The following is a 14,339-nucleotide window of genomic DNA, read 5'->3' on the forward strand; positions in this document are numbered from 1 at the left end:
TGAAGTCACACAGAGGTTGCGACCCCGGACAGGCACCAGGTCACAGCCTTAGTGACCTGTCTACATTTCCTCCGTATACATGTTATTATTCAGGTATGCAGGGAGGAGACGGGCATCGGGTTACAGTGGACTACCCATTCATCAATGCGACCACAGGATGATAAATATCAGCAGGAGCCATCTATGAACCACAATAGCAGCAGAGACCCAAAATCCACAATATTAAAGACACAGAGAGGGAGGAAAAAATATTATGAATAGTATGACAAAAAGTACAAGGAAATGAGAAAGTGATGTGGTGAAAAAATGACACAGATACCCAGCAGAGAGCCTGTCCTGAGACTTATTGGCACAAATCAGTGCCGTCAGGGTCCTGGCTTAGCCGACCACAAGACCTGCAAGCTAATTTATAGATCGGTTTAGGTTTTCCGTGGCTGCCTGGAACCTCTCGCTCTATTATGAAATCCTTTGGGAAAGGAGCAGTTGTGGCTGGAAAGTTATTAGCCCATTCTTTAATGCCATCTGGGTTGTAACCCTACCGTTTTACAAAGTAGTCATATCGAAAAGGTGTTTTTATTCTTTCGTCCGCTCCACTTTATATGTTTAAGTGAGAAAATCCATGAATGCATTCTAAACTAAGTGCCAATTTATCTGTAATGATCTCATGAAAATGCATTCACAGAAGCAGAAGCAGTTTTTCAGTAATGCTTTGTTTATTCCAGGGCATCTCTGATGCTTCCTCTCCTACATACATTCAGTGCCTCTGAAAAGCTCCCAAGCTGCAGATTTAGTTGCAGGTATTTGAATATTCAGGATCCGAACAATTTAAGTACTTTATGAATAATGCTGGCTGTATACAAAGCCCTTTCCTGACTCATTGCCATTTGTCAAACCCCCAGAAACCCCTCTGCTCACTATCCTGGCTGAGTGCCCAAGCTTTAGGATGATTTCAGGGTAAAGACAGAAAGAAAGGGGAGGAGGGATTAATGTCAGGTGAGTTATGAGAAAACAACAAAGACGGATGACGAAGAGTGAAAAAGTTAGAAAAGGCTTAAAATTACTCTTAATGACACTTGTACTGTGAAAGTAACAGTAGTGTTAGGGTTAGGCAATGGATTTGAAATATAGAATTTCACAACTGGGCAACAGTGATGCTAAACTTTTTTGGAGAATGATTCTAGTAAGAGCTTGAGATGGGCAATGCCTGTACTCACTACTTCTAATCCTTCCTCTCTACTCAGTAAGCTTCCTCTTTTTTGTTCCATCGCTTGTTAGCCCAAACAATTGCACTAATCTTTCTATCCTGAAACCTCCTTCTCTTCACCCCTCACTGCAGTGACCACAATAAAGCTGAATAAGCTTTGTTTTAGTCAAAATGACCTTTACCAAAATCAGCAGCATCATCGCTTTCCAGACAAATATGTCACAATGCCATACTACATACTAACTATATACAGTTTGTACTATATACTAATATTTATAGTATACTGTTATACAAGAAATCAACACACTGAACTGTTTTACACTATCACCTGTATCACCATCCGCAACTAGTTTTAACTATTTTCAGCTGAGTATCTTCCCCATTTTCTCTGAGCATTGCATTATGGGGAAATAGTGTACATCAAGAGATCAATCAAAATGTGTTGACTGTTTTGAGTATACTTATTACTTTTCAAGTGTGAACCCACTACAGACTCAAAAGCTGCTTAGTATAAGTATGTAGTATTGTAGTATGCGCTATTACCATTTAAAGTCTATGGTATTACAGACATTCACAGTGTCCATGTTATTTTGTAAAATCCGCAAAACATTCTTTTTTAAAGAAAGCAGCTCTTTTAAATTGACCTCAGATGGAGTTTACGGCATCACATCTCCACTTTCACATACTGTACTAACAAATGCACAGACATAAACACTACGTGCATACATACATGTATGATGTGTTGTACTACAAAGATATAAACACAGACATGCAAGTGGAACCAGAGTTTCTTGCTTGCAAAAGCATAGTTACGCATACATTGCACAGAAAGTGATTACCATGATACCTGTTTTCCTTTAGAATAATATAAAGCTTGTTGTGGTGCAGCTTCATGTTCTTATTTAAATGGTTCAGCTCTGGGATGGTAGTATTACACTGTGTACCCCACCTATTATATGAATTCTATAGCAGCGTTTCTATAGTGATGTGCATGCAGCCCTGAGTAATTATCCATTGGAGAATTGTGTATGGTGTGTGTGTGTGTGTGTGTGTGTGTGTGTGTGTGTGTGTGTGTGTGTGTGTGTGTGTGCACTGTCTCTTGGTAGACTCTCAACTAGTGGTCCCTTGCAGTCTCATTAAATGCGGTCTGTGGCAGGGAGTATAGCGCTGCACATTCTCAGGGTGTGGTGGTGCTGGCTTATATTTCACATTTCCGTGTGTGTGTGTGCAGACGTGTGTGTGTGTTTGTGTCACTGTGTGTGTGTACCTGTGTTTGACTGCTTATTAGCTGTAGATCCCGTTCTGCGCTCTGATTGATCCCATAACCGTCCACTCGTTGGCCTTCCACCACATACTTTGGTTTTAATAACTTCAACATAGCCAACCCAGTTTCTTCTTCTAAACTGCCTGCATTTGTCTATGAGTGTGTGTCCTGCGATGTGTTTATATGTGTAGCAGGCACAGGTCTTGAAAGAAAAATGTACAGCACACTGAAAAGGAGCCTGGACATTAACGTAAAGCAATGCTGGCATTAAAAAAATTGAAAAAGCAGCCAAGGTAATTTGAGTCTGGAAGCTTTGTGAAATGTTGGCAAGAGGGGAATTATTTAATACAATCCTCTTCCCGCTTGTGAGCCTCTATCGCAATGCTTTATTCTGCTCTTATTTGCCCTCATCTCTATCTCTTTGTGTCCCATTTTCCTCCTCCCTCCCTCCTGGCTCCTTTTCATCTCTCCCTCTTAGTCTGGTTTACCTCAGTAGAAGTTTGTATTTTTCATGTGTCGGTGTGGAGACTGCCACTCTGGCGCTACTTGTTGGGAGCATCTGACAAAATAGAGCCACAGCCGTGGGTGTCAAAGACCTATGATGTCTGAAGCAGCAGAGTACAAATCTCTCAGAGAACAAGAAATAGTTTGGCCCTTGACAGTGACAAACTCAGACACACACACACACACACACTGTCACTTTAGTCTGCTGTCATGAAGCAAGAGGAAGGTTTCTAATAAGTGATATAACAGGCAGCAGGGCTTTGTTGTGATGTAGAAGTACTGAAGCTTCCTTCTTAAGTATTATTGAACAAGATGTTGAATCCCTGCCAGCGTCCTGTGCTGCAACCTCAAGCAAGTAAATTAATAATATATTTTTCTTCCTGACAATAAAAGTATCACATATTACCACCATTATTCTGATATTTTTGTTCCATAGCACAAGTCAGAACATGTTACCAAATACATAACCTTTTTAAAAAGGATTTTTAACAAGAAGTGTCTTTTAATAGAAGACTATTTGCCAAATACACTTTTCAATAAATCTGAACATTCTCACTGTAATTCTTCTAGCACATGCCCAACAGAGGTGCTCATAGAACACTGCGTAGTGCAGTTGTTCCCAAACCTTTTTGGCTCTTGAGCCCATATAATGAAGCCATGTCCCCCTGTGACCCATTATCATTAGTTCTATATGTCTATGGGTTATGACCAGAATATGACTATTTTAATTTTTTTTAAATTGGTAAAGGTAAAATGATCGGGTTATTCACAAGAAGGAAAAAAAAAAAAGATTAATATAAAAAGATATAAAAAAATTATGAACTTTGTTTAGCTTAAGTGATTTTTTTTCCTATCCCATTAATCAACTCACGACCCCTGAGATTTAAGACGTAGTGGATAAACCTTAATGTATATAACAAAATGTATGTTTGAAATATAATATATTGACATTGGCATTATAAACCATTTGCAATCATGGATGTATTATACTGTGCACAAAAAATATTACTAGAAGAATACAGAAATGATTGCTATTGCGATTGTTTTTTTTAATCAGAGCAGCAGTTTTCAGATTACATTATGTGCTTACATAATTGCAAAAGGGTTCTCGACTGTTGTAGACAGAAGTGGCTGAAGAAACACTTGAAATCCATGCTTTTTGGTCTAAACGTCATACCCAAATTAAAAGTGGTACAGCTCCCATATACTTTGACATTCTGGGGTGTGCCTGATATCCCGATCCCGGATCCCTAACCCTAACCCTTGCAGTTCGGTGGTCTGGGGATCTCATCGCTGCTTTTTGCAGATGATGTGGTCCTGATGGCATCATCGGCCTGTGACCTTCAGCACTCGCTGGATCGGTTCGCAGCCGAGTGTGAAGCGGCTGGGATGAGGATCAGCACCTCTAAATCGGAGGCCATGGTTCTCAGCAGGAAACCGATGGAGTGCCTTCTCCAGGTAGGGAATGAGTCCTTACCCCAAGTGAAGGAGTTCAAGTACCTTGGGGTCTTGTTCGCGAGTGAGGGGACAATGGAGCGGGAGATTGGTCGGAGAATCGGCGCAGCGGGTGCGGTATTACATTCAATTTATCGCACCGTTGTGACGAAAAGAGAGCTGAGCCAGAAGGCGAAGCTCTCGATCTACCAGTCAGTTTTCATTCCTACCCTCACCTATGGTCATGAAGGCTGGGTCATGACCGAAAGAACGAGATCCAGGGTACAAGCGGCCGAAATGGGTTTCCTCAGGAGGGTGGCTGGTGTCTCCCTTAGAGATAGGGTGAGAAGCTCAGTCATCCGTGAGGAGCTCGGAGTAGAGCCGCTGCTCCTTCGCGTCGAAAGGAGCCAGTTGAGGTGGTTCGGTCATCTGGTAAGGATGCCCCCTGGGCGCCTCCCTAGGGAGGTGTTCCAGGCACGTCCAGCTGGGAGGAGGCCTCGAGGAAGACCCAGGACTAGGTGGAGGGATTATATCTCCAACCTGGCCTGGGAACGCCTCGGGATCCCCCAGTCGGCGCTGGTTAATGTGGCTCGGGAAAGTGAAGTTTGGGGTCCCCTGCTGGAGCTGCTACCCCCGCGACCCGAGACCGGATAAGCGGACGAAGATGGATGGATGGATGGATGGATATATGTAACTATATATACAATTCAGCGTTTGTTCATGTGCAGCTGTGTTTGCACCATTAAACTAATACACATATCTCATACATGCTATCAATTTGTACTTAAGGTACAGACTAGAGACCTGTCTGTATTGATTCTCATGTTTGTTGAGGAAGAAGCAGTTTAAATGAATAATAAAATACATTAGGGTCTACAAATGAGCTGGGTTAGGTTCTTCTGACCAATGTCAGAGTAGACTGCAAGCACTCTAAACTGTGCAAATCTAAGCACTTGCAAGCTTATTAGTTTGACAAGGTCATCTGTGAGGACTGAGATCTGTTTGTAACAGATAAAGATAGAAACAGTGAAGTGGACTGCAGTAGCACAGAAGTGGCGTTAGCAGTTTCTATTGACATTTATTCAAGATGGCGGGCATTCTCTTTAAAGGACCAACTCGTGTTTGATGCTCAAAAGACAGATTTGCGGGGAGTGTCACTGCAAAAATATTCAAAGTGTTTATTTATGTGTATAAATCACTTCTATCTTAAAGCAGACTAGTTGTCATTTTACAACCACTTCACATTATAACTTAATACAACCTTCAGCCATCAAGTTGAATCAACACCTCTTTAAACCAGAAATTGAGCATTATAACCTTCATTAAGGTAAGACTTATTGGAGGATTGTATTAAACGTTTTTGTATTTAACAAGATGTACCGTGTGTGTGTGTGTGTGTGTGTGTGTGTGTGTGTGTGTGTGTGTGTGTGTGTGTGTGTGTGTGTGTGTGTGTGTGTGTGTGTGTGTGTGTGTGTGTGTGTGTGTCACCTTTTGTATGTCTGTTTTTTTTGTATTATGACATTAAGACAGATGCAGTTTCTGCATATGGCAGGAAGTGCAGCCCAGGTGAGTTGAGAGGTGCAGACAGGGTCAGTGTAAGCACGCAGTGAGCAGCTGTGGCAAAAAGCTAACATGACTAAGAAGGTGAGGCAGTGATGTGGTCAGGCGACAGCAACAGGGCGCACACACACACACACATACTGTATAATTGGACACTCTAACCCTCACAACCACACACACTGCTTGTATTCGGACATACACACACATCCACACACATACTGTGCACTTGACACATGGTGATAATGGCATGCAGGCATGACTAATACACAGAGCCTTACTGGTGAGAATAGGGGTAAGCCTGGGCATATGGAGATCATCACTCACACCTAGAGAGCTAGCGATAGCAGTGGGAGAAGATCTATGGTTTTCAAGGAGGGCCTGTGCTCTGGCCTCTTGGTGCCGGAGCACATTACCGGCAATCACTTACTCTAAATAAGCACATGAAGAGCTGATTAAAGCAGAGATATTGAGAGAAAAAAACTCAGATGGAGGTCTGAGAGCGAGAGCGAAAGAGTTAAACTACATGAGTGATTATGAGGATTGCGAGGAAAGAAACATTACGCCTTCGTTAGCGGTCGCTCACTTATCTGAACCAGGAATCGAAATGAAGCAGGTAGAGTCTGATGGGACGAAAGAGGTGTCGTCCCAATTTATTTGACAGCGCCTCGGCTGAGTCACCGGCATTTTAAACTTGCCTTTTATCTTTAGATCCGTCCTTTCCACAAAAGGATGCCATCGCTCAGCGACCCCCTTGAATAAGATAAGCAAGGAAGATCAGAGTCAGATGAGCAGAGGAGAGGAGAGGAGAGGATGAAAGGATTAAAGGAGGGAAAGTGTTAGATCTATCTGTATAGGAAAGATGCTGTCATTACACGACGACCCCTGTTAGGAATATTCAGTGTGAAGAAGCTTTTACACCATAGGGCCGTACAGGTCTAGCTTTGATTGGAAGGTATGAGATATAACACACTTTAACAAGCATTCCTCAGCACTCGCACACCAGCCATATCTCCCAAGAGTTATGCTCATATGTAAATATATTAAGTTGTGGGAAAATGTGCTTTGATCGACACATACTCCAGCCGTGAATGATCTTTTAATACTCAGCATCAGCGGACACTGAGTCTGATTTCATTTTGATTCTTAGCCACGCTAGCAGGGCGGCTCTATGGATGGCAATCTCAGTCTGTCTGTCAGTCAGTCCTCCACTTTGGTCTAGACTGAAATATCTCAACTATTGGATGGATTGCTGTTATGAAACAATCTGATCACAATTGTTTTGTGGCTTGTATCCTTTCATCTACTGGCTTGACCTGAGTGAGTTGACTCTGAAAGCAGTAGCAAGTGCTCGGAGAACAAAGTGACACAAAGCAGGGTTCAGTTCACAAGTTTTAATGAAACACACAAGGATATACATATTTTCTATCAATCGCTCCATTCACTTAGATGAAGTGAGAGTAGTAAGACAAGAACAAGCACAGGAGGATTGGTTCAAAGTTTGTTCACACAGATAAATCTTCAGGTAGAAAATCATCGTTACAATTTATGATACAAATTAAAACAGATGAGAGAGGCTTTGTTCAGAGTTCTCACAGAATGTAACATATTCACCATAATTACCATTAGATTGTATGCAGAAATTCATGGTACACTGAGGATGAAACCTCCAGACTTTGGTGATCCCCTAACCTTACATGTAGTGCCAGGTTAGCATATGTGTTTTTTTTGTAAAATATCTTCATAACTATTAGTTGGATTACCATATCTGGTGCAGATATCCATGTCTTTGGTGATCCCCTGACTCCAACAGGTCAGATTTGTCAAATATTCTATGAAATATCTCATCAACTACTGGATGGATGGGCAAACAATTCTGTACAGACATTCATGGCTCCCAGAGGATGAATCACACTGACTCTGATGATCTGCTTACTTTTCCTCTAGCGCCACCATGAGGTGATCAGGGTAAACAAAGAGTTTTTGTTTTTCACAGTACAACCACCTCCATGCAATATATACAGTATACACAAAGAGACCGAATAAAAGGGGGACAATAAGGAAAAATATAATGGCTGCATACCAGTTGTACCTGTTGTCTGCACTCACTTAACTTTTTGTTAAGATTTGTTTAACTTGTCTTACAGTCAACAGTCCATCTGTTGTCAGCCTGTTATGTTAGCAAAAATGACTTTTGTTTTTTTTTAGCCCAATTTTATGGGCTCAGCTACATGCATCCTGCTCTAATCCCGCCTGCTGCTGTATAACAATGTGTGTGTGGGTGGAATTGAGCTAGGCAAGGGGTTATGAGAGGTTATATGCGTGTGTGTGTGAATTTTTGCTGGAGTGTTTTTATTGTTTCTCTGCAGATTGTGTGTGTGTGCTGCATCCTGCTGCTACACCAAGTACATCTTTCCATCTTCTTGTAAGGACTGAAATACTACATGTTCCTTTGACCATTTTAATGCGTCACTGACTCGCTGTTTTAATAAATAACGAATATTTCATGTTCTCAATATTTCTGCCATTGCATTAATGCATTTATTTACTTTAAACAATGGCGTCATCTACACCAACCTTTAAACAAACAGAAAATGTATCACAAACAAAAAAACTACTTAAATGTTAGTTTATTATACACAGCAGCAGTCAGATTTCCCCAATGTTTTTTTTTAATGTTTTTATGATATTGTCATAAGACATTGTAATGCTGAATGTAGAATCTTGTTACACCTTATTTAGAAGTGGTTGATACTGACTTTGTGACTCTCCACCTATCACTTTGTTTTGGCACCAGCACGAGTAAAAAGCTACTCTCTTGTGATCCGATTTATTCTTAGCTCCAGGTGCCTTTTTCTCTTTATTTTTTAATGAATTTAATATTGCAGATAACCGGTTTGCTTCTTAACCCACTGAGCAACCATGATGCTTTGTTTCAGTTGCTTTTATAAAACTACTTAAAACCCATCTTTTTCAGAAGTCCAAATGAGCACTTTTTTTTTCTCTCCATCTTTTACAAAAACTTTTTTGGCAAAATTATGTGAACTCTGTCATTTCTATGGCAAACAGCGGAAGTAAAGCAGCACAGTTACAGCAGAGCTGTATTGTTCATCTGCAGATTGTGTGTGTGTGTGTGTGTGTGTGTGTGTGTGTGCTGCATCAGCTGCACCCTGCTACTACACCAAGTACATCTTTCCATCTTCTTGTAAGGACTGAAATACTACATGTTCCTTTGACCGCTTTAATGCATCACTGACTCACTGTTTTAATAAATAACGAATATGTCATGTTCTCAATATTTCTGCCACTGCATTAATGCATCTATCTATTAACAATGGCGTCATCTACACCAACCTTTAAACACACAGAAAATGTATCACAAACAAAAAAACTACTTACAGTAAATGTTGACGGTGCTCAAGACTGAAATACCTTGACTACTGGTGGACGTATTACCATAAAGTTTGCTTCAGGCATTCATGTACATACTTGCAAACTAGTCACTTTTTGGCGAAAATCGCCGTTTTGAATGGGAAAATGTCATCCACGTGAATCGTGTAGATCCGAAGAGTTTTTATTTTGGGGGGGTCCGAGACCCGGGGCTAATACGGCTTAACGACCGTTCTCTACCGGACCGAATAGCAACGCGGATTTCGGTGCCTTATTTAGGTGCCACTTAAATGCCTACGCTTCTCTCTGATGCTCCGAAAACGGACGTTAGAGGGAACTGAAACATCGCCGCACGGGACGCTAGTCAACACTACACCTGACAGCAGCTAACGTTGGCCTACCGTTAGCTAGCAGCTGGAGTAAACATGGTTAAAATGCTGACAACTAAACGGTGTAAAAGTGTGTCTGTATTTTACTGGAGAGGATTCCAACAGTCTGTAGCTGCCGTTGTCTGAAAAACAACACAGATGTTGCGTTCACTTGAAAGTCTCGTGCTGCATTCAAAGTTGTTATAAAATACCCTTTTCCCATCCAGTGGTTGTTTTTGTCGTTTAACAGGAATTTACTGGTGAAATAAGTTATTGTTATAAGTTATTGTTATTCCATTTTTAATAAATAATTTAATTTTGACCCTGTGTCACCTTTTTCAGCTCTTCTGAGTTTGCAGGTATGCATGTACAGTTCTGGATTAATTGTGATAACCATATAGTTATGTTGCATTAGCCTGGCTCCGCCCTCCTACTTACTTCCGCTCAATTTTCATTTCCCTTCAGTACTCCGTCTGGGTTTGCGGTATATTCTTAGGTTTTCTCCGGTCAAATATTTGTAGGTCCAATCAGCGAACAGAGGGAGAACGATGACGTTGAGGACGTGCACTAGAAAGATGCGAGCGAAGCCATTCGGTCCGTTGTGGCAGCAACGCTGCCGAATATCCAGAAGTTAAAGCCCGAGCAAAACAATCTTTGCTGAGTTGTGTTGGTGGCCATGATGTTGTGGCCCTCCTCCCCACGGGGTTCGGGAAAAGTTTGACTTTCCAGCTCGCTCCGTTAGTGGTGAAGGAGTTGGCTAAGGCTAACGCTAGCGATGCCAATGCTAAATATAAGCCGATAGTTGTTGTCGGTCTCCCCACTTGTTGCACATGCGCATGACATACGTCACAACCAAACGTTAGCGATTGGTTATGGCAGATCCAGAGTGGCTCTGGGCAGATCCAATAGTTTTAAACTTCAACAGAATACCCGCCTTCAAGGAAGTTAACTGTCAATGGAGAGAGGCCAGACTCTCTGTACAAATGAAATGTACGAGAGTCTGGTAGGACCAGGCTAATGTTGCATATGTTAGCATGCTAAACTAAGATTACCTGGGGAAAACTTTTACCTGCTAAACATCAGCATGTTAGTGTGCTAAGGTTAGCATTTAGCTCAAGTACAGCCTCACAAGTGTTATGGTTATGGTGTTGTTCATTTTGCCCAATAAAACTGCAGTGTGTAGGATTCAGTAAGCCTACATTGAAATTGTTAAAGCAGCCATATTATGCTCATTTTCAGGTTCTTAATTGTATTTTAAGGTTGTACCAGAATAGGTTTGCATGGTTTAACTTTCAAAAAACACCATATTTTTGTTGTACTGCAGTGCTCTCTCTCACTGCTGCAGCTCCTCTTTTCAGCTGGTCTCTGTTTTAGCTACAGAGTGAGACCTCTTTTCTTCTTCTTCTTCTGTACTATCTTTGATTGCACTTGCACATGCCCAGTAGCCATAGACTGTATATAAGAATGGACCAACAGATCCCGTTGCTCTGGACGGAGACCAGTGAAGGCCGTTAGAAGCACTTTTCCGGTGAGCGCTGAGTGTTACTGCGCAGCCTCCAACTGAGAGAGACGACGTAAATGTGCCATGAGCAACGTGTCTGAAAGTTGTAAGTCTTCTGGTAGCTGTGCCAAGAGAAATCTCAATCATTCCCAATCTTGCAGAGACGGAGAGCGTAGGTATATGTAAGGAGATAACATAGGCACAGGCTAATTATTGATCACTAAAATGATAGTTAACATTAGTAATTACACTTAAACAGCTAATGTGAGACGAAACTGCCTGAGCACTTCTCCTGTACTATACGGTAATTCCTCTACTATGCGACAGTAAGTCGCGTGGTTATGACACAATCGTTAGCCTATTTTTACAAAAACGTCTGCTACGGAGCCATAACGTGAGGTACAAGGTAATGGAGCCTTTTATACATTGTCGTGTTTCTTTAGAAATAAACAATGGACAAATAGAGTATTTAAATGCTTCAGATGTAAAGTTATTCTCTGTCAAAGTGACGTCAAAATGAATGGCAGTCAATGGGATGCTAACGGGGGGTGATCGCTTTGTAGCATCAAAATGGCGCCATAGGAGGTTCGCAGTCCGAGGAGAAGCTTACCCCAAAGCCCGTCTACGGAAAGCCGTTCCACTCCCTATTAAGCCCCATTGTACCTACTTTGGTTGCAGTTCCACCAGAGTTCTACTGGGGGTGATCACGGTCCAGTGCAAAATGAATGGGACCCTATGGAGCTAGACGGCTAAATTTGTCTCTTTCGCCTGATTGTCGTTGAGAAATCTCAGATTTGATTGTAGTTTTTGCAAGTTCAACATGGATTATAGGTCAAAAGTTGAATGAACGAGTACTTATGCCCTTTCGATTTGTTACAGGTTGAGTCGTTGTTGCCCATAACACGCTAGCATTCTGCTAATGAATGCTGATTGGTCAGTGAAGGACTGATTACGATCGGAGATCCCGCTTGACGGCATCCGAAGCAGAACCAGAATGCCAGAGTGAATATTTTGGCGTGGTCTTTAAAACATTAGCAAACCTCTTTCTAGCATGTGTATTGACAGGGAGAGTCTAATCTGTCAGCTGTGTTGTCGATGCCTCGAGAGAGAAAAAATTAAGCGACTCAGAGCTTGCCGTAAAGCAGAATCTCTGGCCGTATATGTGTATGACGTCATTGACATTTTAAAAGGCTTTTTAGAACAAAAAAGCCACTTTAAAAAAATCTAACACCCAGCAGTGTATATTTTCTTAGCCTCCCCTTTCAAATGCAACATTCAAATTACTAGACAAAAAATTATATCCTGAGAAAAGTGGATTTTGAGGGGTATAGCTCCATAGAGTCCCATTCATTCTGCACTGGCCTGTGAGCGCCCCCTATATGGAACTCTGGTGGAACTGCAACCAGTTCAGAAGCCGGAAGTAACGAGAGAGTGGAACTTCTTCCCATATTAGAAATTCTTTGCTTACACCCAGTAGCTCAGATGTAGATCATGTCAGTTAGCTAGCTCCATAGACAGTAAAAGAAAGGCTGTTTCTACAACTTCGGTCAGTTACAAGGCAGGATTAGCTGGGAGACTTCTAAATGAGGGCGCACATGTAAGTAGTTCTTTTGTAGATTATGATGAACTTGTGTGTGTTGTAGTAGTGCTTTGCTATTGAGAACGAGGTAGCATGCTAGTGTTAGCATGCTAGCTTTAGCATTAGCGTTAGCATGCTAACGCTACGAACTAATGGTTGCGGTTAGCCTGCTCGTTTCGGCTTGTGACATCACAAGCCGTGCCGATTTTGAACAGCTCACCCAGAGACTGAAGGCAGGACACATTCAGAAACCGTATCTCACTCTAAACAGCATGGATGGATTTTTTTCAAAGTTCGTATGTGTGTGGAAGCACCAGAGACACAAAAGAACACCCCAAATCCCAGAAAGTGTTTTTTTCATAATATGGGCACTTTAAGCACTTTGTTTGGCAACAGAATAGCCCTGCCAGTACAAAATATAACCTGCATCACCGTTTTTTGGGTTTTTTGTTTTTGTTTTTATATTTTTAATCGTATGCTGTGGCGTTTTGGATGACATCTGTAGAGAGGAATGTTAGTGTGGATCTGTGGCAGAGAGGTTTGGAGAGGATTTAGAGAGCCGTTTTTCATCTTCAACATAGTTGCAATCAACATCAGAACTTTTGCGTTATAAGGTAAACCTGTAAAACACCACAGAAAAAAACATGCAAAGCCACAAAAAGAAACAATTTGTGGTGTTGGAGGATTAGTGTCTGTGCCCAAAGGCCCAGTGGCTAAATGTTTCTGCAGATAGAACAGTAACATTCACCTTATCCTTAAAAAGTTCAAAATGACAAAAAAGTGACATGATGACTTGACTTGACTGATTGAATCATATGCTACAACCTTACAGTACTGTACATTCTTGGATTATTAGCAATCATGCTACTGAGGGCCATAATGTGGGTGATTCGCTGTTTTACTCATTATGAATTTAGCTCCAAACTAACTTCATTGTTTTAGTGCACATAACACACATCATTATTCCTTGTGTGTGACGCATACTCTCGATTCGTGCCATAAACCAGATTTTAATTTGCAGGGCAAACCTGATGTCGTCATGGGAGCAGCATAATGGGCGCTGAGACGACAGCAGTCCTATAGAAAACATCATTCTCCATCCCCGTGTTCAAGGGTATGGCCTTTGTAAGCCAGTTGGGCCTAATGGAGTAATTGTATTGCTCTGATTTTCTCTGCAGTTGAAGAATAAAATGGCTCAAAAGCTACTTTATTTACCTGCACAAAACAACTGTGTTGTTAGCAGTTATGATTAAATACCTCCTCCTTCTGTGATAGATATATATATATATATTTTTTTTATATATATATATATACACACATACACAAAGAGACCGAATAAAAGGGGTACAGTAATGACAAAATACAATGGCTGCATACCAGTTTTGTAACTTTTGTCTGCACTTACTTTTTGTTTAGATTTGTCTAAAAGCCTGTCTTTCTTGTCAATCTGTTGTCAGCCTGTTATGTTAGCAAAAATGACTTCTGTTGTCACAATTTGTGCTAAAATGACAACGGATTAGGTGTTTTTTTTGCACATA

General features: G+C 41.3%; 1 long non-coding RNA gene across 1 annotated transcript in view; it reads left to right on the forward strand.

Annotated features, from left to right (window-relative positions):
• Positions 1-14,059, forward strand: part of LOC116047245 — a 50,532-nt gene extending 36,473 nt beyond the window's left edge. The window contains exon 3 of the long non-coding RNA XR_004104356.2: positions 13,823-14,059. This is a non-coding gene — a long non-coding RNA (uncharacterized LOC116047245). The remainder of the gene's footprint in view (positions 1-13,822) is intronic.
• Positions 14,060-14,339: the final 280 nt, after the last annotated feature.

This window comes from Sander lucioperca, chromosome 14 (assembly GCF_008315115.2).
Source record: "Sander lucioperca isolate FBNREF2018 chromosome 14, SLUC_FBN_1.2, whole genome shotgun sequence".
In the NCBI taxonomy this organism is placed as follows: Eukaryota; Metazoa; Chordata; class Actinopteri; order Perciformes; family Percidae; genus Sander; species Sander lucioperca.